The sequence below is a fragment of the Taudactylus pleione genome, unplaced genomic scaffold, assembly GCF_031769625.1.
Source record: "Taudactylus pleione unplaced genomic scaffold, aTauple2 ptg000550l, whole genome shotgun sequence".
NCBI lineage: Eukaryota > Metazoa > Chordata > Amphibia > Anura > Myobatrachidae > Taudactylus > Taudactylus pleione.
Genome location: NW_028284952.1, coordinates 3,203,955 through 3,226,078, shown reverse-complemented (window position 1 = coordinate 3,226,078; position 22,124 = coordinate 3,203,955). Strand labels below are relative to the sequence as shown.

Sequence of the window (22,124 nt, the reverse complement as noted above, 5' to 3'; positions counted from 1 at the left end):
CAAAAACATTAACTTTAGACCTCTTTTACTTCTTAACTCAAGTAAATTCAATGATAAGTTGAAAAAATTAAATGTAAAATGTAATAGAAAAGAATATTTTGGCTGTATAAAATTTCCTACAGCAACTGGTATTCCCAGGTGGTCTCCCATCCAAGTACAAACTAGGCCCAACACAGCAAGGCTTACAAGATCAGACGAGATTGGGCATGTCCAGTGTGGTTTGGCTGTAGGTGCTCAAAAGCATTAAATTTAGACCTCTATTACTTCTTAACTCAAGTAAATTCATTGATAAGTTGAAAAAATTAAATGTAAAATGTAATAGAAAAGAATGTTATGGCAGTATAAAATTTCCTACAGCACCTGGTATTCCCAGGGGGTCTCCCATCCAAGTATTAACCAGGCCCAACACTGCATAGCTTCCAAGATCAGATGAGATTGGGCATGTCCTGTGTGGTTTGACTGTAGGTGCACAAAAACATTAACTTTAGACCTCTTTTACTTCTTAACTCAAGTAAATTCATTGATAAGTTGAAAAAATGTAATGTAAAATGTAATAGAAAAGAATGTTATGGCTATATAAAATTATCTACAGCACCTGGTATTCCCAGGTGGTCTCCAATCCAAGTACTAACCAGGCCCAACACTGCATAGCTTCCAAGATCAGACGAGCTTGGGCATGTTCAGTGTGGTTTGGCTCTAGGTGCTCAAAAATATTAACCTTAGACCTCTTTTTCTTCTTAACTCAAGTAAATTCATTGATAAGTTGAAAAAATTCAATGTAAAATGTAATAGAAAAGAATGTTATGGCAGTATAAAATTACCTACAGCACCTGGCATTCCCAGGTGGTCTCCCATCCAAGTACTAACCAGGCCCAACACTGCATAGCTTTCAAGATCAGACAAGATTGGGCATGTCCAGTGTGGTTTGACTGTAGGTGCTCAAAAACATTAACTTTAGACCTCTTTTACTTCTTAACTCAAGTAAATTCATTGATAAGTTGAAAAAATGTAATGTAAAATGTAATAGAAAAGAATGTTATGGCTATATAAAATTACCTACAGCACCTGGTATTCCCAGGTGGTTTCCCGTCCAAGTACTAACCAGGCCCAACACTGCATAGCTTCCAAGATCAAACGAGATTGGGCATGTCCAGTGTGGTAAGGCTGTAGGTGCTCAAAAGCATTAACTTTAGACCTCTATTACTTCTTAACTCAAGTAAATTCATTGATAAGTTGAAAAAATTAAATGTAAAATGTAATAGAAAAGACTGTTATGGCAGTAAAAAATTACCTACAGCACCTGGGATTCCTAGGTGGTCTCCCATCCAAGTACTAACCAGGCCCAACACTGCATAGCTTCCAAGATCAGACGAGATTGGGCATGTCCAGTGTGGTTTGGCTGTAGGTGCTCAAAAACATTAACTTTAGACCTCTTTTACTGCTTAACTCAAGTAAATTCATTGATAAGATGAAAAAATTAAATGTAAAATGTAATAGAAAAGAATGTTATGGCTGTATAAAATTACCTACAGCACCTGGTATTCCCAGGTGGTCTCCCATCCAAGAACTAACCAGGCCCAACACTGCATAGCTTCCAAGATCAGACGAGATTGGGCATGTCCAGTGTGGTTTGGCATTAGGTGCTCAAAAACATTAACTTTATACCTCTTTTACTTCTTAACTCAAGTAAATTCATTGATAAGTTGAAAAAATTAAATGTAAAATGTAATAGAAAAGAATGTTTTGGCTGTCTCAAATTACATACAGCACCTGGTATTCCCAGATGGTCTCCCATCCAAGTACAAACCAGGCCCAGCACTGCATAGCTTCCAAGATCAGATGAGATTGGGCATGTCTAGTGTGGTTTGGCTGTAGGTGCTCAATAGCATTAAATTTAGACCTCTTTTACTTCTTAACTCAAGGAAATTCATTGATAAGTTGAAAAAATTAAATGTAAAATGTAATAGAAAAGAATGTTTTGGCTGTCTTAAATTACATACAGCACCTGGTATTCCCAGGTGGTCCCCCAACCAAGTACAAACCAGGCCCAACACTGCATAGCTTCCAAGATCAGACAAGATTAGGCATGTCCAGTGTGGTTTGGCTGAAGGAGCTCAAAAACATTAACTTTAAACCTCTTTTACATCTTTACTCAAGAAAATTCATTGATAAGTTGAAAAAATTAAATGTAAAATGTAATAGAAAAGAATGTTTTGGCTGCATAAAATTACCTACAGCACCTGGTATTCCCAGGTGGTCTCCCATCCAAGTACTAACCAGGCCCAACACTGCATAGCTTCCAAGATCAGATGAGATTGGGCATGTCCAGTGTGGTTTGGCTGTAGGTGCTCAAAAACATTAACTTTAGACCTCTATTACTTCTTAACTCAAGTAAATTCATTGATAAGTTGAAAAAATTAAATGTAAAATGTAATAGAAAAGAATGTTATGGCTGTATAAAATTACCTACAGCACCTGGTATTCCCAGGTGGTCTCCCATCCAAGTACTAACCAGGCCCAACACTGCATAGCTTCCAAGATCAGACGAGATTGGGCATGTCCAGTGTGGTTTGGCTGTAGGTGCTCAAAAACATTAACTTTAGACCTCTTTTACTTCTTAACTCAAGTAAATTCATTGATAAGTTGAAAAAATTAAATGTAAAATGTAATAGAAAAGAATGTTTTGGCTCTCCAAAATTACATACAGCACCTGGTATTCCTAGGTCGTCTCCCATCCAAGTACTAACCAGGCCCAACACTGCATAGCTTACAAGATCAGACGAGATTGGGCATGTCCATTGTGGTTTGGCTGAAGGAGCTCAAAAACATTAACTTTAGACCTCTTTTACTTCTTTACTCAAGTAAATTCATTGATAAGTTGAAAAAATTAAATGTAAAATGTAATAGAAAAGAATGTTTTGGCTGTCTAAAATTACATACAGCACCTGGCATTCCCAGGTGGTCTCCCATCCAAGTACAAACCAGGCCCAACACTGCATCGCTTCCAAGATCAGACGAGATTGGGCATGTCTAGTGTGGTTTGGCTGTAGGTGCTCAAAAGCATTAAATTTAGACCTCTATTACTTCTTAACTCAAGTAAATTCATTGATAAGTTGAAAAAATTAAATGTAAAATGTAATAGAAAAGAATGTTATGGCTGCATAAAATTACCTACAGCGCCTGGTATTCCCAGGTGGTCTCCCATCCAAGTACTAACCAGGCCCAACACTGCATAGCTTCCAAGATCAGACGAGATTGGGTATGTCCAGTGTGGTTTGGCTGTAGGTGCTCAAAAACATTAACTTTAGACCTCTTTTACTTCTTAACTCAAGTAAATTCAATGATAAGTTGAAAAAATTAAATGTAAAATGTAATAGAAAAGAATATTTTGGCTGTATAAAATTTCCTACAGCAACTGGTATTCCCAGGTGGTCTCCCATCCAAGTACAAACCAGGCCCAACACAGCAAGGCTTACAAGATCAGACGAGATTGGGCATGTCCAGTGTGGTTTGGCTGTAGGTGCTCAAAAGCATTAAATTTAGACCTCTATTACTTCTTAACTCAAGTAAATTCATTGGTAAGTTGAAAAAATTAAATGTAAAATGTAATAGAAAAGAATGTTATGGCAGTATAAAATTTCCTACAGCACCTGGTATTCCCAGGGGGTCTCCCATCCAAGTATTAACCAGGCCCAACACTGCATAGCTTCCAAGATCAGATGAGATTGGGCATGTCCTGTGTGGTTTGACTGTAGGTGCTCAAAAACATTAACTTTAGACCTCTTTTACTTCTTAACTCAAGTAAATTCATTGATAAGTTGAAAAAATGTAATGTAAAATGTAATAGAAAAGAATGTTATGGCTATATAAAATTATCTACAGCACCTGGTATTCCCAGGTGGTTTCCCATCCAAGTACTAACCAGGCCCAACACTGCATAGCTTCCAAGATCAGACGAGCTTGGGCATGTTCAGTGTGGTTTGGCTCTAGGTGCTCAAAAATATTAACCTTAGACCTCTTTTTCTTCTTAACTCAAGTAAATTCATTGATAAGTTGAAAAAATTCAATGTAAAATGTAATAGAAAAGAATGTTATGGCAGTATAAAATTACCTACAGCACCTGGCATTCCCAGGTGGTCTCCCATCCAAGTACTAACCAGGCCCAACACTGCATAGCTTTCAAGATCAGACGAGATTGGGCATGTCCAGTGTGGTTTGACTGTAGGTGCTCAAAAACATTAACTTTAGACCTCTTTTACTTCTTAACTCAAGTAAATTCATTGATAAGTTGAAAAAATTAAATGTAAAATGTAATAGAAAAGAATGTTATGGCTGTATAAAATTACCTACAGCACCTGGTATTCCCAGGTGGTCTCCCATCCAAGTACTAACCAGGCCCAACACTGCATAGCTTCCAAGATCAGATGAGATTGAGCATGTCCAGTGTGGTTTGGCTGTAGGTGCTCAAAAACATTAACTTTAGACCTCTTTTACTTCTTAACTCAAGTAAATTCATTGATAAGTTGAAAAAATTAAATGTAAAATGTAATAGAAAAGAATGTTTTGGCTGTCCAAAATTACATACAGCACCTGGTATTCCTAGGTCGTCTCCCATCCAAGTACTAACCAGGCCCAACACTGCATAGCTTACAAGATCAGACGAGATTGGGCATGTCCATTGTGGTTTGGCTGAAGGAGCTCAAAAACATTAACTTTAGACCTCTTTTACTTCTTTACTCAAGTAAATTCATTGATAAGTTGAAAAAATTAAATGTAAAATGTAATAGAAAAGAATGTTTTGGCTGTCTAAAATTACATACAGCACCTGGCATTCCCAGGTGGTCTCCCATCCAAGTACAAACCAGGCCCAACACTGCATCGCTTCCAAGATCAGACGAGATTGGGCATGTCTAGTGTGGTTTGGCTGTAGGTGCTCAAAAGCATTAAATTTAGACCTCTATTACTTCTTAACTCAAGTAAATTCATTGATAAGTTGAAAAAATTAAATGTAAAATGTAATAGAAAAGAATGTTATGGCTGCATAAAATTACCTACAGCACCTGGTATTCCCAGGTGGTCTCCCATCCAAGTACTAACCAGGCCCAACACTGCATAGCTTCCAAGATCAGACGAGATTGGGTATGTCCAGTGTGGTTTGGCTGTAGGTGCTCAAAAACATTAACTTTAGACCTCTTTTACTTCTTAACTCAAGTAAATTCAATGATAAGTTGAAAAAATTAAATGTAAAATGTAATAGAAAAGAATATTTTGGCTGTATAAAATTTCCTACAGCAACTGGTATTCCCAGGTGGTCTCCCATCCAAGTACAAACCAGGCCCAACACAGCAAGGCTTACAAGATCAGACGAGATTGGGCATGTCCAGTGTGGTTTGGCTGTAGGTGCTCAAAAGCATTAAATTTAGACCTCTATTACTTCTTAACTCAAGTAAATTCATTGATAAGTTGAAAAAATTAAATGTAAAATGTAATAGAAAAGAATGTTATGGCAGTATAAAATTTCCTACAGCACCTGGTATTCCCAGGGGGTCTCCCATCCAAGTATTAACCAGGCCCAACACTGCATAGCTTCCAAGATCAGATGAGATTGGGCATGTCCTGTGTGGTTTGACCGTAGGTGCTCAAAAACATTAACTTTAGACCTCTTTTACTTCTTAACTCAAGTAAATTCATTGATAAGTTGAAAAAATGTAATGTAAAATGTAATAGAAAAGAATGTTATGGCTATATAAAATTATCTACAGCACCTGGTATTCCCAGGTGGTCTCCCATCCAAGTACTAACCAGGCCCAACACTGCATAGCTTACAAGATCAGACGAGATTGGGCATGTCCATTGTGGTTTGGCTGAAGGAGCTCAAAAACATTAACTTTAGACCTCTTTTACTTCTTTACTCAAGTAAATTCATTGATAAGTTGAAAAAATTAAATGTAAAATGTAATAGAAAAGAATGTTTTGGCTGTCTAAAATTACATACAGCACCTGGCATTCCCAGGTGGTCTCCCATCCAAGTACAAACCAGGCCCAACACTGCATCGCTTCCAAGATCAGACGAGATTGGGCATGTCTAGTGTGGTTTGGCTGTAGGTGCTCAAAAGCATTAAATTTAGACCTCTATTACTTCTTAACTCAAGTAAATTCATTGATAAGTTGAAAAAATTAAATGTAAAATGTAATAGAAAAGAATGTTATGGCTGCATAAAATTACCTACAGCACCTGGTATTCCCAGGTGGTCTCCCATCCAAGTACTAACCAGGCCCAACACTGCATAGCTTCCAAGATCAGACGAGATTGGGTATGTCCAGTGTGGTTTGGCTGTAGGTGCTCAAAAACATTAACTTTAGACCTCTTTTACTTCTTAACTCAAGTAAATTCAATGATAAGTTGAAAAAATTAAATGTAAAATGTAATAGAAAAGAATATTTTGGCTGTATAAAATTTCCTACAGCAACTGGTATTCCCAGGTGGTCTCCCATCCAAGTACAAACCAGGCCCAACACAGCAAGGCTTACAAGATCAGACGAGATTGGGCATGTCCAGTGTGGTTTGGCTGTAGGTGCTCAAAAGCATTAAATTTAGACCTCTATTACTTCTTAACTCAAGTAAATTCATTGATAAGTTGAAAAAATTAAATGTAAAATGTAATAGAAAAGAATGTTATGGCAGTATAAAATTTCCTACAGCACCTGGTATTCCCAGGGGGTCTCCCATCCAAGTATTAACCAGGCCCAACACTGCATAGCTTCCAAGATCAGATGAGATTGGGCATGTCCTGTGTGGTTTGACCGTAGGTGCTCAAAAACATTAACTTTAGACCTCTTTTACTTCTTAACTCAAGTAAATTCATTGATAAGTTGAAAAAATGTAATGTAAAATGTAATAGAAAAGAATGTTATGGCTATATAAAATTATCTACAGCACCTGGTATTCCCAGGTGGTCTCCCATCCAAGTACTAACCAGGCCCAACACTGCATAGCTTCCAAGATCAGACGAGCTTGGGCATGTTCAGTGTGGTTTGGCTCTAGGTGCTCAAAAATATTAACCTTAGACCTCTTTTTCTTCTTAACTCAAGTAAATTCATTGATAAGTTTAAAAAATTCAATGTAAAATGTAATAGAAAAGAATGTTATGGCAGTATAAAATTACCTACAGCACCTGGCATTCCCAGGTGGTCTCCCATCCAAGTACTAACCAGGCCCAACACTGCATAGCTTTCAAGATCAGACGAGATTGGGCATGTCCAGTGTGGTTTGACTGTAGGTGCTCAAAAACATTAACTTTAGACCTCTTTTACTTCTTAACTCAAGTAAATTCATTGATAAGTTGAAAAAATGTAATGTAAAATGTAATAGAAAAGAATGTTATGGCTATATAAAATTACCTACAGCACCTGGTATTCCCAGGTGGTTTCCCGTCCAAGTACTAACCAGGCCCAACACTGCATAGCTTCCAAGATCAAACGAGATTGGGCATGTCCAGTGTGGTAAGGCTGTAGGTGCTCAAAAGCATTAACTTTAGACCTCTATTACTTCTTAACTCAAGTAAATTCATTGATAAGTTGAAAAAATTAAATGTAAAATGTAATAGAAAAGACTGTTATGGCAGTAAAAAATTACCTACAGCACCTGGGATTCCTAGGTGGTCTCCCATCCAAGTACTAACCAGGCCCAACACTGCATAGCTTCCAAGATCAGACGAGATTGGGCATGTCCAGTGTGGTTTGGCTGTAGGTGCTCAAAAACATTAACTTTAGACCTCTTTTACTGCTTAACTCAAGTAAATTCATTGATAAGATGAAAAAATTAAATGTAAAATGTAATAGAAAAGAATGTTATGGCTGTATAAAATTACCTACAGCACCTGGTATTCCCAGGTGGTCTCCCATCCAAGAACTAACCAGGCCCAACACTGCATAGCTTCCAAGATCAGACGAGATTGGGCATGTCCAGTGTGGTTTGGCATTAGGTGCTCAAAAACATTAACTTTATACCTCTTTTACTTCTTAACTCAAGTAAATTCATTGATAAGTTGAAAAAATTAAATGTAAAATGTAATAGAAAAGAATGTTTTGGCTGTCTCAAATTACATACAGCACCTGGTATTCCCAGATGGTCTCCCATCCAAGTACAAACCAGGCCCAGCACTGCATAGCTTCCAAGATCAGATGAGATTGGGCATGTCTAGTGTGGTTTGGCTGTAGGTGCTCAAAAGCATTAAATTTAGACCTCTTTTACTTCTTAACTCAAGGAAATTCATTGATAAGTTGAAAAAATTAAATGTAAAATGTAATAGAAAAGAATGTTTTGGCTGTCTTAAATTACATACAGCACCTGGTATTCCCAGGTGGTCCCCCAACCAAGTACAAACCAGGCCCAACACTGCATAGCTTCCAAGATCAGACAAGATTAGGCATGTCCAGTGTGGTTTGGCTGAAGGAGCTCAAAAACATTAACTTTAAACCTCTTTTACATCTTTACTCAAGAAAATTCATTGATAAGTTGAAAAAATTAAATGTAAAATGTAATAGAAAAGAATGTTATGGCTGCATAAAATTACCTACAGCACCTGGTATTCCCAGGTGGTTTCCCATCCAAGTACTAACCAGGCCCAACACTGCATAGCTTCCAAGATCAGACGAGATTGGGCATGTCCAGTGTGGTTTGGCTGTAGGTGTTCAAAAACATTAACTTTAGACCTCTATTACTTCTTAACTCAAGTAAATTCATTGATAAGTTGAAAAAATTAAATGTAAAATGTAATAGAAAAGAATGTTATGGCTGTATAAAATTACCTACAGCACCTGGTATTCCCAGGTGGTCTCCCATCCAAGTACTAACCAGGCCCAACACTGCATAGCTTCCAAGATCAGATGAGATTGGGCATGTCCAGTGTGGTTTGGCTGTAGGTGCTCAAAAACATTAACTTTAGACATCTTTTACTTCTTAACTCAAGTAAATTCATTGATAAGTTGAAAAAATTAAATGTAAAATGTAATAGAAAATAATGTTTTGGCTGTCTAAAATTACATACAGCACCTGGTATTCCCAAGTGGTCCCCCAACCAAGTATAAACCAGGCCCAACACTGCATAGCTTCCAAGATCAGACAAGATTGGGCATATCCAAAGTGGTTTGGCTGTACGTGCCCAAAAGCATTAACTTTAGACCTCTATTACTTCTTAACTCAAGTAAATTCATTGATAAGTTGAAAAAATTAAATGTAAAATGTAATAGAAAAGACTGTTATGGCAGTATAAAATTACCTACAGCACCTGGGATTCCTAGGTGTTCTCCCATCCAAGTACTAACCAGGCCCAACACTGCATAGCTTCCAAGATCAGACGAGATTGGGAATGTCCAGTGTGGTTTGGCTGAAGGAGCTCAAAAACATTAACTTTAGACCTCTTTTACTTCTTTACTCAAGAAAATTCATTGATAAGTTGAAAAAATTAAATGTAAAATGTAATAGAAAAGAATGTTATGGCTGCATAAAATTACCTATAGCACCTGGTATTCCAAGGTGGTTTCCCATCCAAGTACTAACCAGGCCCAACACTGCACAGCTTCCAAGATCAGACGAGATTGGGCATGTCCAGTGTGGTTTGGCTGTAGGTGCTCAAAAACATTAACTTTAGACCTCTTTTACTTCTTAACTCAAGTAAATTCATTGATAAGTTGAAAAAATGTAATGTAAAATGTAATAGAAAAGAATGTTATGGCTATATAAAATTACCTACAGCACCTGGTATTCCCAGGTGGTTTCCCGTCCAAGTACTAACCAGGCCCAACACTGCATAGCTTCCAAGATCAGGTGAGATTGGGCATGTCCAGTGTGGTTTGCCTGTAGGTGCTCAAAAGCATTAAATTTAGACCTCTATTACTTCTTAACTCAAGTAAATTCATTGATAAGTTGAAAAAATTAAATGTAAAATGTAATAGAAAAGAATGTTTTGGCTGTCCAAAATTACATACAGCACATGGTATTCCTAGGTCGTCTCCCATCCAAGTACTAACCAGGCCAAACACTTCATAGCTTACAAGATCAGACGAGATTGGGCATGTCCAGTGTGGTTTGGCTGAAGGAGCTCAAAAACATTAACTTTAGACCTCTTTTACTTCTTTACTCAAGTAAATTCATTGATAAGTTGAAAAAATTAAATGTAAAATGTAATAGAAAAGAATGTTTTGGCTGTCTAAAATTACATACAGCACCTGGTATTCCCAGGTGGTCTCCCATCCAAGTACAAACCAGGCCCAACACTGCATCGCTTCCAAGATCAGACGAGATTGGGCATGTCTAGTGTGGTTTGGCTGTAGGTGCTCAAAAGCATTAAATTTAGACCTCTATTACTTCTTAACTCAAGTAAATTCATTGATAAGTTGAAAAAATTAAATGTAAAATGTAATAGAAAAGAATGTTATGGCTGCATAAAATTACCTACAGCACCTGGTATTCCCAGGTGGTCTCCCATCCAAGTACTAACCAGGCCCAACACTGCATAGTTTCCAAGATCAGACAAGATTGGGCATTTCCAGTGTGGTTTGGCTGTAGGTGCTTAAAAATATTAACTTTAGACCTCTTTTACTTCTTAACTCAAGTAAATTCAATGATAAGTTGAAAAATGAAATGTAAAATGTAATAGAAAAGAATGTTTTGGCAGTATAAAATTACCTACAGCTCCAGGTATTCCCAGGTGGTCTCCCATCCAAGTACTAACCAGGCCCAACACTGCATAGCTTCCAAGATCAGACGAGATTGGGCATGTCCAGTGTGGTTTGGCTGTAGGTGCTCAAAAACATTAACTTTAGACCTCTTTTACTTCTTAACTCAAGTAAATTCAATGATAAGTTGAAAAAATTAAATGTAAAATGTAATAGAAAAGAATATTTTGGCTGTATAAAATTTCCTACAGCAACTGGTATTCCCAGGTGGTCTCCCATCCAAGTACAAACCAGGCCCAACACAGCAAGGCTTACAAGATCAGACCAGATTGGGCATGTCCAGTGTGGTTTGGCTGTAGGTGCTCAAAAGCATTAAATTTAGACCTCTATTACTTCTTAACTCAAGTAAATTCATTGATAAGTTGAAAAAATTAAATGTAAAATGTAATAGAAAAGAATGTTATGGCAGTATAAAATTACCTACAGCACCTGTTATTCCCATGGGGTCTCCCATCCAAGTACTAACCAGGCCCAACACTGCATAGCTTCCAAGATCAGACGAGATTGGGCATGTCCTGTGTGGTTTGACTGTAGGTGCTCATAAACATTAACTTTAGACCTCTTTTACTTCTTAACTCAAGAAAATTCATTGATAAGTTGAAGTAATGTAAAATGTAATAGAAAAGAATGTTATGGCTATATAAAATTACCTACAGCACCTGGTATTCCCAGGTGGTTTCCCGTCCAAGTACTAACCAGACCCAACACTGCTTAGCTTCCAAGATCAAACGAGATTGGGCATGTCCATTGTGGTTTGGCTGTAGGTGCTCAAAAGCTTTAACTTTAGACCTCTATTACTTCTTAACTCAAGTAAATTCATTGATAAGTTGAAAAAATTAAATGTAAAATGTAATAGAAAAGACTGTTATGGCAGTAAAAAATTACCTACAGCACCTGGGATTCCTAGGTGGTCTCCCATCCATGTACTAACCAGGCCCAACACTGCATAGCTTCCAAGATCAGACGAGATTGGGCATGTCCAGTGTGGTTTGGCTGTAGGTGCTCAAAAACATTAACTTTAGACCTCTTTTACTGCTTAACTCAAGTAAATTCATTGATAAGATGAAAAAATTAAATGTAAAATGTAATAGAAAAGAATGTTATATCTGTATAAAATTACCTACAGCTCCTGGTATTCCCAGGTGGTCTCCCATCCAAGAACTAACCAGGCCCAACACTGCATAGCTTCCAAGATCAGACGAGATTGGGCATGTCCAGTGTGGTTTGGCATTAGGTGCTCAAAAACATTAACTTTATACCTCTTTTACTTCTTAACTCAAGTAAATTCATTGATAAGTTGAAAAAATTAAATGTAAAATGTAATAGAAAAGAATGTTTTGGCTGTCTCAAATTACATACAGCACCCGGTATTCCCAGATGGTCTCCCATCCAAGTACAAACCAGGCCCAGCACTGCATAGCTTCCAAGATCAGATGAGATTGGGCATGTCTAGTGTGGTTTGGCTGTAGGTGCTCAAAAGCATTAAATTTAGACCTCTATTACTTCTTAACTCAAGCAAATTCATTGATAAGTTGAAAAATTAAATGTAAAATGTAATAGAAAAGAATGTTATGGCAGTATAAAATTACCTACAGCACCTGGGATTCCTAGGTGGTCTCCCATCCAAGTACTAACCAGGCCCAACACTGCATAGCTTCCAAGATCAGACAAGATTGGGCATGTCCAGTGTGGTTTGGCTGAAGGAGCTTAAAAACATTAACTTTAGACCTCTTTTACTTCTTTACTCAAGTAAATTCATTGATAAGTTGAAAAAATTAAATGTAAAATGTAATAGAAAAGAATGTTTTGGCTGCATAAAATTACCTACAGCACCTGGTATTCCCAGGTGGTCTCCCATCCAAGTACTAACCAGGCCCAACACTGCATAGCTTCCAAGATCAGACGAGATTGGGCATGTCCAGTGTGGTTTGGCTGTAGGTGCTCAAAAACATTAACTTTAGACCTCTATTACTTCTTAACTCAAGTAAATTCATTGATAAGTTGAAAAATTAATTGTAAAATGTAATAGAAAAGAATGTTATGGCTGTATAAAATTACCTACAGCACCTGGTATTCCCAGGTGGTCTCCCATCCAAGTACTAACCAGGCCCAACACTGCATAGCTTCCAAGATCAGACGAGATTGGGCATGTCCAGTGTGGTTTGGCTGTAGGTGCTCAAAAACATTAACTTTAGACCTCTTTTACTTCTTAACTCAAGTAAATTCATTGATAAGTTGAAAAAATTAAATGTAAAATGTAATAGAAAAGAATGTTTTGGCTGTCCAAAATTACATACAGCACCTGGAATTCCTAGGTCGTCTCCCATCCAAGTACTAACCAGGCCCAACACTGCATAGCTTACAAGATCAGACGAGATTGGGCATGTCCATTGTGGTTTGGCTGAAGGAGCTCAAAAACATTAACTTTAGACCTCTTTTACTTCTTTACTCAAGTAAATTCATTGATAAGTTGAAAAAATTTAATGTAAAATGTAATAGAAAAGAATGTTTTGGCTGTCTAAAATTACATACAGCACCTGGCATTCCCAGGTGGTCTCCCATCCAAGTACAAACCAAGCCCAACACTGCATCGCTTCCAAGATCAGACGAGATTGGGCATGTCTAGTGTGGTTTGGCTGTAGGTGCTCAAAAGCATTAAATTTAGACCTCTATTACTTCTTAACTCAAGTAAATTCATTGATAAGTTGAAAAAATTAAATGTAAAATGTAATAGAAAAGAATGTTATGGCAGTATAAAATTACCTACAGCACCTGGTATTCCCAGGGGGTCTCCCATACAAGTATTAACCAGGCCCAACACTGCATAGCTTCCAAGATCAGACGAGATTGGGCATGTCCTGTGTGGTTTGACTGTAGGTGCTCAAAAACATTAACTTTAGACCTCTTTTACTTCTTAACTCAAGTAAATTCATTGATAAGTTGAAAAAATGTAATGTAAAATGTAATAGAAAAGAATGTTATGGCTATATAAAATTATCTACAGCACCTGGTATTCCCAGGTGGTCTCCCATCCAAGTACTAACCAGGCCCAACACTGCATAGCTTCCAAGATCAGACGAGATTGGGCATGTTCAGTGTGGTTTGGCTCTAGGTGCTCAACAATATTAACCTTAGACCTCTTTTTCTTCTTAACTCAAGTAAATTCATTGATAAGTTGAAAAAATTCAATGTAAAATGTAATAGAAAAGAATGTTATGGCAGTATAAAATTACCTACAGCACCTGGCATTCCCAGGTGGTCTCCCATCCAAGTACTAACCAGGCCCAACACTGCATAGCTTTCAAGATCAGACGAGATTGGGCATGTCCAGTGTGGTTTGACTGTAGGTGCTCAAAAACATTAACTTTAGACCTCTTTTACTTCTTAACTCAAGTAAATTCATTGATAAGTTGAAAAAATGTAATGTAAAATGTAATAGAAAAGAATGTTATGGCTATATAAAATTACCTACAGCACCTGGTATTCCCAGGTGGTTTCCCATCCAAGTACTAACCAGGCCCAACACTGCATAGCTTCCAAGATCAAACGAGATTGGGCATGTCCAGTGTGGTTTGGCTGTAGGTGCTCAAAAGCATTAACTTTAGACCTCTATTACTTCTTAACTCAAGTAAATTCATTGATAAGTTGAAAAAATTAAATGTAAAATGTAATAGAAAAGACTGTTATGGCAGTAAAAAATTACCTACAGCACCTTGGATTCCTAGGTGGTCTCCCATCCAAGTACTAACCAGGCCCAACACTGCATAGCTTCCAAGATCAGACGAGATTGGGCATGTCCAGTGTGGTTTGGCTGTAGGTGCTCAAAAACATTAACTTTAGACCTCTTTTACTGCTTAACTCAAGTAAATTCATTGATAAGATGAAAAAATTAAATGTAAAATGTAATAGAAAAGAATGTTATGGCTGTATAAAATTACCTACAGCACCTGGTATTCCCAGGTGGTCTCCCATCCAAGAACTAACCAGGCCCAACACTGCATAGCTTCCAAGATCAGACGAGATTGGGCATGTCCAGTGTGGTTTGGCATTAGGTGCTCAAAAACATTAACTTTATACCTCTTTTACTTCTTAACTCAAGTAAATTCATTGATAAGTTGAAAAAATTAAATGTAAAATGTAATAGAAAAGAATGTTTTGGCTGTCTCAAATTACATACAGCACCTGGTATTCCAGATGGTCTCCCATCCAAGTACAAACCAGGCCCAGCACTGCATAGCTTCCAATATCAGATGAGATTGGGCATGTCTAGTGTGGTTTGGCTGTAGGTGCTCAAAAGCATTAAATTTAGACCTCTATTACTTCTTAACTCAAGGAAATTCATTGATAAGTTGAAAAAATTAAATGTAAAATGTAATAGAAAAGAATGTTTTGGCTGTCTTAAATTACCTACAGCACCTGGTTTTCCCAGGTGGTCCCCCAACCAAGTACAAACCAGGCCCAACACTGCATAGCTTCCAAGATCAGACAAGATTGGGCATGTCCAGTGTGGTTTGGCTGTACGTGCTCAAAAGCATTAACTTTAGACCTCTTTTACTTCTTAACTCAAGTAAATTCATTGATAAGTTGAAAAAATGTAATGTAAAATGTAATAGAAAAGAATGTTATGGCTATATAAAATTACCTACAGCACCTGGTATTCCCAGGTGGTTTCCCGTCCAAGTACTAACCAGGCCCAACACTGCATAGCTTCCAAGATCAAACGAGATTGGGCATGTCCAGTGTGGTTTGGCTGAAGGAGCTCAAAAACATTAACTTTAAACCTCTTTTACTTCTTTACTCAAGAAAATTCATTGATAAGTTGAAAAAATTAAATGTAAAATGTAATAGAAAAGAATGTTATGGCTGCATAAAATTACCTACAGCACCTGGTATTCCCAGGTGGTTTCCCATCCAAGTACTAACCAGGCCCAACACTGCATAGCTTCCAAGATCAGATGAGATTGGGCATGTCCAGTGTGGTTTGGCTGTAGGTGCTCGAAAACATTAACTTTAGACCTCTTTTACTTCTTAACTCAAGTAAATTCATTGATAAGTTGAAAAAATTAAATGTAAAATGTAATAGAAAAGAATGTTTTGGCTGTCTAAAATTACATACAGCACCTGGTATTCCCAAGTGGTCCCCCAACCAAGTACAAACCAGGCCCAACACTGCATAGCTTCCAAGATCAGACAAGATTGGGCATATCCAAAGTGGTTTGGCTGTACGGGCTCAAAAGCATTAACTTTAGACCTCTATTACTTCTTAACTCAAGTAAATTCATTGATAAGTTGAAAAAATTAAATGTAAAATGTAATAGAAAAGACTGTTATGGCAGTATAAAATTACCTACAGCACCTGGGATTCCTAGGTGTTCTCCCATCCAAGTACTAACCAGGCCCAACACTGCATAGCTTCCAAGATCAGATGAGATTGGGCATGTCCAGTGTGGTTTGGCTGTAGGTGCTCAAAAACATTAACTTTAGACCTCTTTTACTTCTTAACTCAAGTAAATTCATTGATAAGTTGAAAAAATTAAATGTAAAATGTAATAGAAAATAATGTTTTGGCTGTCTAAAATTACATACAGCACCAGGTATTCCCAAGTGGTCCCCCAACCAAGTATAAACCAGGCCCAACACTGCATAGCTTCCAAGATCAGACAAGATTGGGCATATCCAAAGTGGTTTGGCTGTACGTGCTCAAAAGCATTAACTTTAGACCTCTATTACTTCTTAACTCAAGTAAATTCATTGATAAGTTGAAAAAATTAAATGTAAAATGTAATAGAAAAGACTGTTATGGCAGTATAAAATTACCTACAGCACCTGGGATTCCTAGGTGTTCTCCCATCCAAGTACTAACCAGGCCCAACACTGCATAGCTTCCAAGATCAGACGAGATTGGGAATGTCCAGTGTGGTTTGGCTGAAGGAGCTCAAAAACATTAACTTTAGACCTCTTTTACTTCTTTACTCAAGAAAATTCATTGATAAGTTGAAAAAATTAAATGTAAAATGTAATAGAAAAGAATGTTATGGCTGCATAAAATTACCTATAGCACCTGGTATTCCAAGGTGGTTTCCCATCCAAGTACTAACCAGGCCCAACACTGCACAGCTTCCAAGATCAGACGAGATTGGGCATGTCCAGTGTGGTTTGGCTGTAGGTGCTCAAAAACATTAACTTTAGACCTCCTTTACTTCTTAACTCAAGTAAATTCATTGATAAGTTGAAAAAATGTAATGTAAAATGTAATAGAAAAGAATGTTATGGCTATATAAAATTACCTACAGCACCTGGTATTCCCAGGTGGTTTCCCGTCCAAGTACTAACCAGGCCCAACACTGCACAGCTTCCAAGATCAGACGAGATTGGGCATGTCCAGTGTGGTTTGGCTGTAGGTGCTCAAAAACATTAACTTTAGACCTCTTTTACTTCTTAACTCAAGTAAATTCATTGATAAGTTGAAAAAATGTAATGTAAAATGTAATAGAAAAGAATGTTATGGCTATATAAAATTACCTACAGCACCTGGTATTCCCAGGTGGTTTCCCGTCCAAGTACTAACCAGGCCCAACACTGCATAGCTTCCAAGATCAAACGAGATTGGGCATGTCCAGTGTGGTTTGGCTGTAGGTGCTCAAAAGTATTAACTTTAGACCTCTTTTATTTCTTAACTCAAGTAAATTCATTGATAAGTTGAAAAAATTAAATGTAAAATGTAATAGAAAAGAATGTTTTGGCTGTCTAAAATTACATACAGCACCTGGTATTCCCAGGTGGTCTCCCATCCAAGTACAAACCAGGCCCAACACTGCATAGCTTCCAAGATCAGGTGAGATTGGGCATGTCCAGTGTGGTTTGCCTGTAGGTGCTCAAAAGCAGTAAATTTAGACCTCTATTACTTCTTAACTCAAGTAAATTCATTGATAAGTTGAAAAAATTAAATGTAAAATGTAATAGAAAAGAATGTTTTGGCTGTCCAAAATTACATACAGCACATGGTATTCCTAGGTCGTCTCCCATCCAAGTACTAACCAGGCCAAACACTTCATAGCTTACAAGATCAGACGAGATTGGGCATGTCCAGTGTGGTTTGGCTGAAGGAGCTCAAAAACATTAACTTTAGACCTCTTTTACTTCTTTACTCAAGTAAATTCATTGATAAGTTGAAAAAATTAAATGTAAAATGTAATAGAAAAGAATGTTTTGGCTGTCTAAAATTACATACAGCACCTGGTATTCCCAGGTGGTCTCCCATCCAAGTACAAACCAGGCCCAACACTGCATCGCTTCCAAGATCAGACGAGATTGGGCATGTCTAGTGTGGTTTGGCTGTAGGTGCTCAAAAGCATTAAATTTAGACCTCTATTACTTCTTAACTCAAGTAAATTCATTGATAAGTTGAAAAAATTAAATGTAAAATGTAATAGAAAAGAATGTTATGGCTGCATAAAATTACCTACAGCACCTGGTATTCCCAGGTGGTCTCCCATCCAAGTACTAACCAGGCCCAACACTGCATAGTTTCCAAGATCAGACAAGATTGGGCATTTCCAGTGTGGTTTGGCTGTAGGTGCTTAAAAATATTAACTTTAGACCTCTTTTACTTCTTAACTCAAGTAAATTCAATGATAAGTTGAAAAATGAAATGTAAAATGTAATAGAAAAGAATGTTTTGGCAGTATAAAATTACCTACAGCTCCAGGTATTCCCAGGTGGTCTCCCATCCAAGTACTAACCAGGCCCAACACTGCATAGCTTCCAAGATCAGACGAGATTGGGCATGTCCAGTGTGGTTTGGCTGTAGGTGCTCAAAAACATTAACTTTAGACCTCTTTTACTTCTTAACTCAAGTAAATTCAATGATAAGTTGAAAAAATTTAATGTAAAATGTAATAGAAAAGAATATTTTGGCTGTATAAAATTTCCTACAGCAACTGGTATTCCCAGGTGGTCTCCCATCCAAGTACAAACCAGGCCCAACACAGCAAGGCTTACAAGATCAGACGAGATTGGGCATGTCCAGCGTGGTTTGGCTGTAGGTGCTCAAAAGCATTAAATTTAGACCTCTATTACTTCTTAACTCAAGTAAATTCATTGATAAGTTGAAAAAATTAAATGTAAAATGTAATAGAAAAGAATGTTATGGCAGTATAAAATTACCTACAGCACCTGTTATTCCCATGGGGTCTCCCATCCAAGTACTAACCAGGCCCAACACTGCATAGCTTCCAAGATCAGACGAGATTGGGCATGTCCTGTGTGGTTTGACTGTAGGTGCTCATAAACATTAACTTTAGACCTCTTTTACTTCTTAACTCAAGTAAATTCATTGATAAGTTGAAGTAATGTAAAATGTAATAGAAAAGAATGTTATGGCTATATAAAATTACCTACAGCACCTGGTATTCCCAGGTGGTTTCCCGTCCAAGTACTAACCAGGCCCAACACTGCTTAGCTTCCAAGATCAAACGAGATTGGGCATGTCCATTGTGGTTTGGCTGTAGGTGCTCAAAAGCTTTAACTTTAGACCTCTATTACTTCTTAACTCAAGTAAATTCATTGATAAGTTGAAAAAATTAAATGTAAAATGTAATAGAAAAGACTGTTATGGCAGTAAAAAATTACCTACAGCACCTGGGATTCCTAGGTGGTCTCCCATCCATGTACTAACCAGGCCCAACACTGCATAGCTTCCAAGATCAGACGAGATTGGGCATGTCCAGTGTGGTTTGGCTGTAGGTGCTCAAAAACATTAACTTTAGACCTCTTTTACTGCTTAACTCAAGTAAATTCATTGATAAGATGAAAAAATTAAATGTAAAATGTAATAGAAAAGAATGTTATATCTGTATAAAATTACCTACAGCTCCTGGTATTCCCAGGTGGTCTCCCATCCAAGAACTAACCAGGCCCAACACTGCATAGCTTCCAAGATCAGACGAGATTGGGCATGTCCAGTGTGGTTTGGCATTAGGTGCTCAAAAACATTAACTTTATACCTCTTTTACTTCTTAACTCAAGTAAATTCATTGATAAGTTGAAAAAATTAAATGTAAAATGTAATAGAAAAGAATGTTTTGGCTGTCTCAAATTACATACAGCACCCGGTATTCCCAGATGGTCTCCCATCCAAGTACAAACCAGGCCCAGCACTGCATAGCTTCCAAGATCAGATGAGATTGGGCATGTCTAGTGTGGTTTGGCTGTAGGTGCTCAAAAGCATTAAATTTAGACCTCTATTACTTCTTAACTCAAGGAAATTCATTGATAAGTTGAAAAATTAAATGTAAAATGTAATAGAAAAGAATGCTAAGGCTGTATTAAATTACCTACAGCACCTGATATTGCCAGGTGGTCTCCCATCCAAGTACTAACCAGGCCCAACACTGCATAGCTTCCAAGATCAGACGAGATTGGGCATGTCCAGTGTGGTTTGGCTGTAGGTGCTCAAAAACATTAACTTTAGACCTCTTTTACTTCTTAACTCAAGTAAATTCATTGATAAGTTGAAAAAATTAAATGTAAAATGTAATAGAAAAGAATGTTTTGGCTGTCTAAAATTACATACAGCACCTGGTATTTCCAGGTGGTCTCCCATCCAAGTACAAACCAGCCCAACACTGCATAGCTTCCAAAATCAGACGAGATTGGGCATGTCCAGTGTGGTTTGGCTGTAGGTGCTCAAAAGCATTAACTTTAGACCTCTTTTACTTCTTAACTCAAGTAAATTCATTGATAAGTTGAAAAAATTAAATGTAAAATGTAATAGAAAATAATGTTTTGGCTGTCTAAAATTACATACAGCACCAGGTATTCCCAAGTGGTCCCCCAACCAAGTATAAACCAGGCCCAACACTGCATAGCTTCCAAGATCAGACAAGATTGGGCATATCCAAAGTGGTTTGGCTGTACGTGCTCAAAAGCATTAACTTTAGACCTCTATTACTTCTTAACTCAAGTAAATTCATTGATAAGTTGAAAAAATTAAATGTAAAATGTAATAGAAAAGACTGTTATGGCAGTATAAAATTACCTACAGCACCTGGGATTCCTAGGTGTTCTCCCATCCAAGTACTAACCAGGCCCAACACTGCATAGCTTCCAAGATCAGACGAGATTGGGAATGTCCAGTGTGGTTTGGCTGAAGGAGCTCAAAAACATTAACTTTAGACCTCTTTTACTTCTTTACTCAAGAAAATTCATTGATAAGTTGAAAAAATTAAATGTAAAATGTAATAGAAAAGAATGTTATGGCTGCATAAAATTACCTATAGCACCTGGTATTCCAAGGTGGTTTCCCATCCAAGTACTAACCAGGCCCAACACTGCACAGCTTCCAAGATCAGACGAGATTGGGCATGTCCAGTGTGGTTTGGCTGTAGGTGCTCAAAAACATTAACTTTAGACCTCCTTTACTTCTTAACTCAAGTAAATTCATTGATAAGTTGAAAAAATGTAATGTAAAATGTAATAGAAAAGAATGTTATGGCTATATAAAATTACCTACAGCACCTGGTATTCCCAGGTGGTTTCCCGTCCAAGTACTAACCAGGCCCAACACTGCACAGCTTCCAAGATCAGACGAGATTGGGCATGTCCAGTGTGGTTTGGCTGTAGGTGCTCAAAAACATTAACTTTAGACCTCTTTTACTTCTTAACTCAAGTAAATTCATTGATAAGTTGAAAAAATGTAATGTAAAATGTAATAGAAAAGAATGTTATGGCTATATAAAATTACCTACAGCACCTGGTATTCCCAGGTGGTTTCCCGTCCAAGTACTAACCAGGCCCAACACTGCATAGCTTCCAAGATCAAACGAGATTGGGCATGTCCAGTGTGGTTTGGCTGTAGGTGCTCAAAAGTATTAACTTTAGACCTCTTTTATTTCTTAACTCAAGTAAATTCATTGATAAGTTGAAAAAATTAAATGTAAAATGTAATAGAAAAGAATGTTTTGGCTGTCTAAAATTACATACAGCACCTGGTATTCCCAGGTGGTCTCCCATCCAAGTACAAACCAGGCCCAACACTGCATAGCTTCCAAGATCAGGTGAGATTGGGCATGTCCAGTGTGGTTTGCCTGTAGGTGCTCAAAAGCAGTAAATTTAGACCTCTATTACTTCTTAACTCAAGTAAATTCATTGATAAGTTGAAAAAATTAAATGTAAAATGTAATAGAAAAGAATGTTTTGGCTGTCCAAAATTACATACAGCACATGGTATTCCTAGGTCGTCTCCCATCCAAGTACTAACCAGGCCAAACACTTCATAGCTTACAAGATCAGACGAGATTGGGCATGTCCAGTGTGGTTTGGCTGAAGGAGCTCAAAAACATTAACTTTAGACCTCTTTTACTTCTTTACTCAAGTAAATTCAT

At 37.5% G+C, this 22,124-nt stretch overlaps 11 non-coding genes and 71 pseudogenes across 11 annotated transcripts; all 82 read right to left on the bottom strand.

Annotated features, from left to right (window-relative positions):
• Positions 1–348: 348 nt before the first annotated feature.
• On the bottom strand, positions 349–467 carry LOC148495541 (5S ribosomal RNA; annotated as a pseudogene).
• Positions 468–583: 116 nt separating this feature from the next.
• Positions 584–702, bottom strand: LOC148495540 (5S ribosomal RNA; annotated as a pseudogene).
• A 116-nt stretch (positions 703–818) lies between these two features.
• On the bottom strand, positions 819–937 carry LOC148495539 (5S ribosomal RNA; annotated as a pseudogene).
• Positions 938–1,053: 116 nt separating this feature from the next.
• Positions 1,054–1,172, bottom strand: LOC148495538 (5S ribosomal RNA; annotated as a pseudogene).
• Positions 1,173–1,288: 116 nt separating this feature from the next.
• Positions 1,289–1,407, bottom strand: LOC148495537 (5S ribosomal RNA; annotated as a pseudogene).
• Positions 1,408–1,523: 116 nt separating this feature from the next.
• LOC148495536 (5S ribosomal RNA) lies at positions 1,524–1,642 on the bottom strand (annotated as a pseudogene).
• Positions 1,643–1,758: 116 nt separating this feature from the next.
• Positions 1,759–1,877, bottom strand: LOC148495535 (5S ribosomal RNA; annotated as a pseudogene).
• A 116-nt stretch (positions 1,878–1,993) lies between these two features.
• LOC148495534 (5S ribosomal RNA) lies at positions 1,994–2,112 on the bottom strand (annotated as a pseudogene).
• A 116-nt stretch (positions 2,113–2,228) lies between these two features.
• LOC148495533 (5S ribosomal RNA) lies at positions 2,229–2,347 on the bottom strand. Its single transcript, XR_015871421.1, has one exon. It is a non-coding gene; the product is annotated as a 5S ribosomal RNA (ribosomal RNA).
• A 116-nt stretch (positions 2,348–2,463) lies between these two features.
• On the bottom strand, positions 2,464–2,582 carry LOC148495532 (5S ribosomal RNA). Its single transcript, XR_015870260.1, has one exon. It is a non-coding gene; the product is annotated as a 5S ribosomal RNA (ribosomal RNA).
• A 351-nt stretch (positions 2,583–2,933) lies between these two features.
• Positions 2,934–3,052, bottom strand: LOC148495531 (5S ribosomal RNA; annotated as a pseudogene).
• Positions 3,053–3,168: 116 nt separating this feature from the next.
• Positions 3,169–3,287, bottom strand: LOC148495530 (5S ribosomal RNA). Its single transcript, XR_015870416.1, has one exon. It is a non-coding gene; the product is annotated as a 5S ribosomal RNA (ribosomal RNA).
• Positions 3,288–3,638: 351 nt separating this feature from the next.
• On the bottom strand, positions 3,639–3,757 carry LOC148495529 (5S ribosomal RNA; annotated as a pseudogene).
• Positions 3,758–3,873: 116 nt separating this feature from the next.
• LOC148495528 (5S ribosomal RNA) lies at positions 3,874–3,992 on the bottom strand (annotated as a pseudogene).
• Positions 3,993–4,108: 116 nt separating this feature from the next.
• Positions 4,109–4,227, bottom strand: LOC148495527 (5S ribosomal RNA; annotated as a pseudogene).
• A 116-nt stretch (positions 4,228–4,343) lies between these two features.
• On the bottom strand, positions 4,344–4,462 carry LOC148495526 (5S ribosomal RNA). Its single transcript, XR_015871278.1, has one exon. It is a non-coding gene; the product is annotated as a 5S ribosomal RNA (ribosomal RNA).
• Positions 4,463–4,813: 351 nt separating this feature from the next.
• On the bottom strand, positions 4,814–4,932 carry LOC148495525 (5S ribosomal RNA; annotated as a pseudogene).
• A 116-nt stretch (positions 4,933–5,048) lies between these two features.
• Positions 5,049–5,167, bottom strand: LOC148495524 (5S ribosomal RNA). Its single transcript, XR_015871119.1, has one exon. It is a non-coding gene; the product is annotated as a 5S ribosomal RNA (ribosomal RNA).
• A 351-nt stretch (positions 5,168–5,518) lies between these two features.
• On the bottom strand, positions 5,519–5,637 carry LOC148495523 (5S ribosomal RNA; annotated as a pseudogene).
• Positions 5,638–5,753: 116 nt separating this feature from the next.
• LOC148495522 (5S ribosomal RNA) lies at positions 5,754–5,872 on the bottom strand (annotated as a pseudogene).
• Positions 5,873–5,988: 116 nt separating this feature from the next.
• Positions 5,989–6,107, bottom strand: LOC148495521 (5S ribosomal RNA; annotated as a pseudogene).
• Positions 6,108–6,223: 116 nt separating this feature from the next.
• On the bottom strand, positions 6,224–6,342 carry LOC148495520 (5S ribosomal RNA). The gene has a single exon (XR_015871107.1). It is a non-coding gene; the product is annotated as a 5S ribosomal RNA (ribosomal RNA).
• Positions 6,343–6,693: 351 nt separating this feature from the next.
• On the bottom strand, positions 6,694–6,812 carry LOC148495519 (5S ribosomal RNA; annotated as a pseudogene).
• A 116-nt stretch (positions 6,813–6,928) lies between these two features.
• LOC148495518 (5S ribosomal RNA) lies at positions 6,929–7,047 on the bottom strand (annotated as a pseudogene).
• Positions 7,048–7,163: 116 nt separating this feature from the next.
• LOC148495517 (5S ribosomal RNA) lies at positions 7,164–7,282 on the bottom strand (annotated as a pseudogene).
• A 116-nt stretch (positions 7,283–7,398) lies between these two features.
• LOC148495516 (5S ribosomal RNA) lies at positions 7,399–7,517 on the bottom strand (annotated as a pseudogene).
• Positions 7,518–7,633: 116 nt separating this feature from the next.
• Positions 7,634–7,752, bottom strand: LOC148495515 (5S ribosomal RNA; annotated as a pseudogene).
• Positions 7,753–7,868: 116 nt separating this feature from the next.
• LOC148495514 (5S ribosomal RNA) lies at positions 7,869–7,987 on the bottom strand (annotated as a pseudogene).
• A 116-nt stretch (positions 7,988–8,103) lies between these two features.
• LOC148495513 (5S ribosomal RNA) lies at positions 8,104–8,222 on the bottom strand (annotated as a pseudogene).
• A 116-nt stretch (positions 8,223–8,338) lies between these two features.
• Positions 8,339–8,457, bottom strand: LOC148495512 (5S ribosomal RNA; annotated as a pseudogene).
• A 116-nt stretch (positions 8,458–8,573) lies between these two features.
• LOC148495511 (5S ribosomal RNA) lies at positions 8,574–8,692 on the bottom strand. The gene has a single exon (XR_015870996.1). It is a non-coding gene; the product is annotated as a 5S ribosomal RNA (ribosomal RNA).
• A 116-nt stretch (positions 8,693–8,808) lies between these two features.
• On the bottom strand, positions 8,809–8,927 carry LOC148495510 (5S ribosomal RNA). Its single transcript, XR_015871420.1, has one exon. It is a non-coding gene; the product is annotated as a 5S ribosomal RNA (ribosomal RNA).
• Positions 8,928–9,043: 116 nt separating this feature from the next.
• Positions 9,044–9,162, bottom strand: LOC148495509 (5S ribosomal RNA; annotated as a pseudogene).
• Positions 9,163–9,278: 116 nt separating this feature from the next.
• Positions 9,279–9,397, bottom strand: LOC148495508 (5S ribosomal RNA; annotated as a pseudogene).
• A 116-nt stretch (positions 9,398–9,513) lies between these two features.
• Positions 9,514–9,632, bottom strand: LOC148495507 (5S ribosomal RNA; annotated as a pseudogene).
• A 116-nt stretch (positions 9,633–9,748) lies between these two features.
• Positions 9,749–9,867, bottom strand: LOC148495506 (5S ribosomal RNA; annotated as a pseudogene).
• A 351-nt stretch (positions 9,868–10,218) lies between these two features.
• On the bottom strand, positions 10,219–10,337 carry LOC148495505 (5S ribosomal RNA; annotated as a pseudogene).
• A 116-nt stretch (positions 10,338–10,453) lies between these two features.
• On the bottom strand, positions 10,454–10,572 carry LOC148495504 (5S ribosomal RNA; annotated as a pseudogene).
• A 115-nt stretch (positions 10,573–10,687) lies between these two features.
• LOC148495503 (5S ribosomal RNA) lies at positions 10,688–10,806 on the bottom strand (annotated as a pseudogene).
• A 351-nt stretch (positions 10,807–11,157) lies between these two features.
• On the bottom strand, positions 11,158–11,276 carry LOC148495502 (5S ribosomal RNA; annotated as a pseudogene).
• Positions 11,277–11,387: 111 nt separating this feature from the next.
• On the bottom strand, positions 11,388–11,506 carry LOC148495501 (5S ribosomal RNA; annotated as a pseudogene).
• Positions 11,507–11,622: 116 nt separating this feature from the next.
• Positions 11,623–11,741, bottom strand: LOC148495500 (5S ribosomal RNA; annotated as a pseudogene).
• A 116-nt stretch (positions 11,742–11,857) lies between these two features.
• LOC148495499 (5S ribosomal RNA) lies at positions 11,858–11,976 on the bottom strand (annotated as a pseudogene).
• A 116-nt stretch (positions 11,977–12,092) lies between these two features.
• LOC148495498 (5S ribosomal RNA) lies at positions 12,093–12,211 on the bottom strand (annotated as a pseudogene).
• Positions 12,212–12,326: 115 nt separating this feature from the next.
• On the bottom strand, positions 12,327–12,445 carry LOC148495497 (5S ribosomal RNA; annotated as a pseudogene).
• Positions 12,446–12,561: 116 nt separating this feature from the next.
• LOC148495496 (5S ribosomal RNA) lies at positions 12,562–12,680 on the bottom strand. Its single transcript, XR_015870259.1, has one exon. It is a non-coding gene; the product is annotated as a 5S ribosomal RNA (ribosomal RNA).
• A 115-nt stretch (positions 12,681–12,795) lies between these two features.
• Positions 12,796–12,914, bottom strand: LOC148495495 (5S ribosomal RNA). Its single transcript, XR_015870257.1, has one exon. It is a non-coding gene; the product is annotated as a 5S ribosomal RNA (ribosomal RNA).
• Positions 12,915–13,265: 351 nt separating this feature from the next.
• Positions 13,266–13,384, bottom strand: LOC148495494 (5S ribosomal RNA; annotated as a pseudogene).
• A 116-nt stretch (positions 13,385–13,500) lies between these two features.
• On the bottom strand, positions 13,501–13,619 carry LOC148495493 (5S ribosomal RNA; annotated as a pseudogene).
• Positions 13,620–13,735: 116 nt separating this feature from the next.
• Positions 13,736–13,854, bottom strand: LOC148495492 (5S ribosomal RNA; annotated as a pseudogene).
• A 116-nt stretch (positions 13,855–13,970) lies between these two features.
• LOC148495491 (5S ribosomal RNA) lies at positions 13,971–14,089 on the bottom strand (annotated as a pseudogene).
• A 116-nt stretch (positions 14,090–14,205) lies between these two features.
• Positions 14,206–14,324, bottom strand: LOC148495490 (5S ribosomal RNA; annotated as a pseudogene).
• A 116-nt stretch (positions 14,325–14,440) lies between these two features.
• LOC148495489 (5S ribosomal RNA) lies at positions 14,441–14,559 on the bottom strand (annotated as a pseudogene).
• Positions 14,560–14,675: 116 nt separating this feature from the next.
• Positions 14,676–14,794, bottom strand: LOC148495488 (5S ribosomal RNA; annotated as a pseudogene).
• Positions 14,795–14,910: 116 nt separating this feature from the next.
• LOC148495487 (5S ribosomal RNA) lies at positions 14,911–15,028 on the bottom strand (annotated as a pseudogene).
• A 116-nt stretch (positions 15,029–15,144) lies between these two features.
• LOC148495486 (5S ribosomal RNA) lies at positions 15,145–15,263 on the bottom strand (annotated as a pseudogene).
• Positions 15,264–15,379: 116 nt separating this feature from the next.
• LOC148495485 (5S ribosomal RNA) lies at positions 15,380–15,498 on the bottom strand (annotated as a pseudogene).
• A 116-nt stretch (positions 15,499–15,614) lies between these two features.
• On the bottom strand, positions 15,615–15,733 carry LOC148495484 (5S ribosomal RNA). Its single transcript, XR_015870440.1, has one exon. It is a non-coding gene; the product is annotated as a 5S ribosomal RNA (ribosomal RNA).
• A 116-nt stretch (positions 15,734–15,849) lies between these two features.
• On the bottom strand, positions 15,850–15,968 carry LOC148495483 (5S ribosomal RNA; annotated as a pseudogene).
• Positions 15,969–16,084: 116 nt separating this feature from the next.
• LOC148495482 (5S ribosomal RNA) lies at positions 16,085–16,203 on the bottom strand (annotated as a pseudogene).
• Positions 16,204–16,319: 116 nt separating this feature from the next.
• LOC148495481 (5S ribosomal RNA) lies at positions 16,320–16,438 on the bottom strand (annotated as a pseudogene).
• A 116-nt stretch (positions 16,439–16,554) lies between these two features.
• On the bottom strand, positions 16,555–16,673 carry LOC148495480 (5S ribosomal RNA; annotated as a pseudogene).
• Positions 16,674–16,789: 116 nt separating this feature from the next.
• Positions 16,790–16,908, bottom strand: LOC148495479 (5S ribosomal RNA; annotated as a pseudogene).
• Positions 16,909–17,024: 116 nt separating this feature from the next.
• LOC148495478 (5S ribosomal RNA) lies at positions 17,025–17,143 on the bottom strand (annotated as a pseudogene).
• A 116-nt stretch (positions 17,144–17,259) lies between these two features.
• On the bottom strand, positions 17,260–17,378 carry LOC148495477 (5S ribosomal RNA; annotated as a pseudogene).
• A 116-nt stretch (positions 17,379–17,494) lies between these two features.
• On the bottom strand, positions 17,495–17,613 carry LOC148495476 (5S ribosomal RNA; annotated as a pseudogene).
• A 351-nt stretch (positions 17,614–17,964) lies between these two features.
• On the bottom strand, positions 17,965–18,083 carry LOC148495475 (5S ribosomal RNA; annotated as a pseudogene).
• Positions 18,084–18,199: 116 nt separating this feature from the next.
• On the bottom strand, positions 18,200–18,318 carry LOC148495474 (5S ribosomal RNA; annotated as a pseudogene).
• Positions 18,319–18,433: 115 nt separating this feature from the next.
• Positions 18,434–18,552, bottom strand: LOC148495473 (5S ribosomal RNA; annotated as a pseudogene).
• Positions 18,553–18,903: 351 nt separating this feature from the next.
• On the bottom strand, positions 18,904–19,022 carry LOC148495472 (5S ribosomal RNA; annotated as a pseudogene).
• A 111-nt stretch (positions 19,023–19,133) lies between these two features.
• On the bottom strand, positions 19,134–19,252 carry LOC148495471 (5S ribosomal RNA; annotated as a pseudogene).
• A 116-nt stretch (positions 19,253–19,368) lies between these two features.
• LOC148495470 (5S ribosomal RNA) lies at positions 19,369–19,487 on the bottom strand (annotated as a pseudogene).
• A 116-nt stretch (positions 19,488–19,603) lies between these two features.
• LOC148495469 (5S ribosomal RNA) lies at positions 19,604–19,722 on the bottom strand (annotated as a pseudogene).
• Positions 19,723–19,838: 116 nt separating this feature from the next.
• Positions 19,839–19,957, bottom strand: LOC148495468 (5S ribosomal RNA; annotated as a pseudogene).
• A 115-nt stretch (positions 19,958–20,072) lies between these two features.
• On the bottom strand, positions 20,073–20,191 carry LOC148495467 (5S ribosomal RNA; annotated as a pseudogene).
• A 116-nt stretch (positions 20,192–20,307) lies between these two features.
• LOC148495466 (5S ribosomal RNA) lies at positions 20,308–20,425 on the bottom strand (annotated as a pseudogene).
• Positions 20,426–20,541: 116 nt separating this feature from the next.
• On the bottom strand, positions 20,542–20,660 carry LOC148495465 (5S ribosomal RNA; annotated as a pseudogene).
• Positions 20,661–20,776: 116 nt separating this feature from the next.
• On the bottom strand, positions 20,777–20,895 carry LOC148495464 (5S ribosomal RNA; annotated as a pseudogene).
• A 116-nt stretch (positions 20,896–21,011) lies between these two features.
• LOC148495463 (5S ribosomal RNA) lies at positions 21,012–21,130 on the bottom strand (annotated as a pseudogene).
• A 116-nt stretch (positions 21,131–21,246) lies between these two features.
• On the bottom strand, positions 21,247–21,365 carry LOC148495462 (5S ribosomal RNA; annotated as a pseudogene).
• A 116-nt stretch (positions 21,366–21,481) lies between these two features.
• On the bottom strand, positions 21,482–21,600 carry LOC148495461 (5S ribosomal RNA; annotated as a pseudogene).
• A 116-nt stretch (positions 21,601–21,716) lies between these two features.
• On the bottom strand, positions 21,717–21,835 carry LOC148495460 (5S ribosomal RNA; annotated as a pseudogene).
• Between the last annotated feature and the right edge of the window lie 289 nt (positions 21,836–22,124).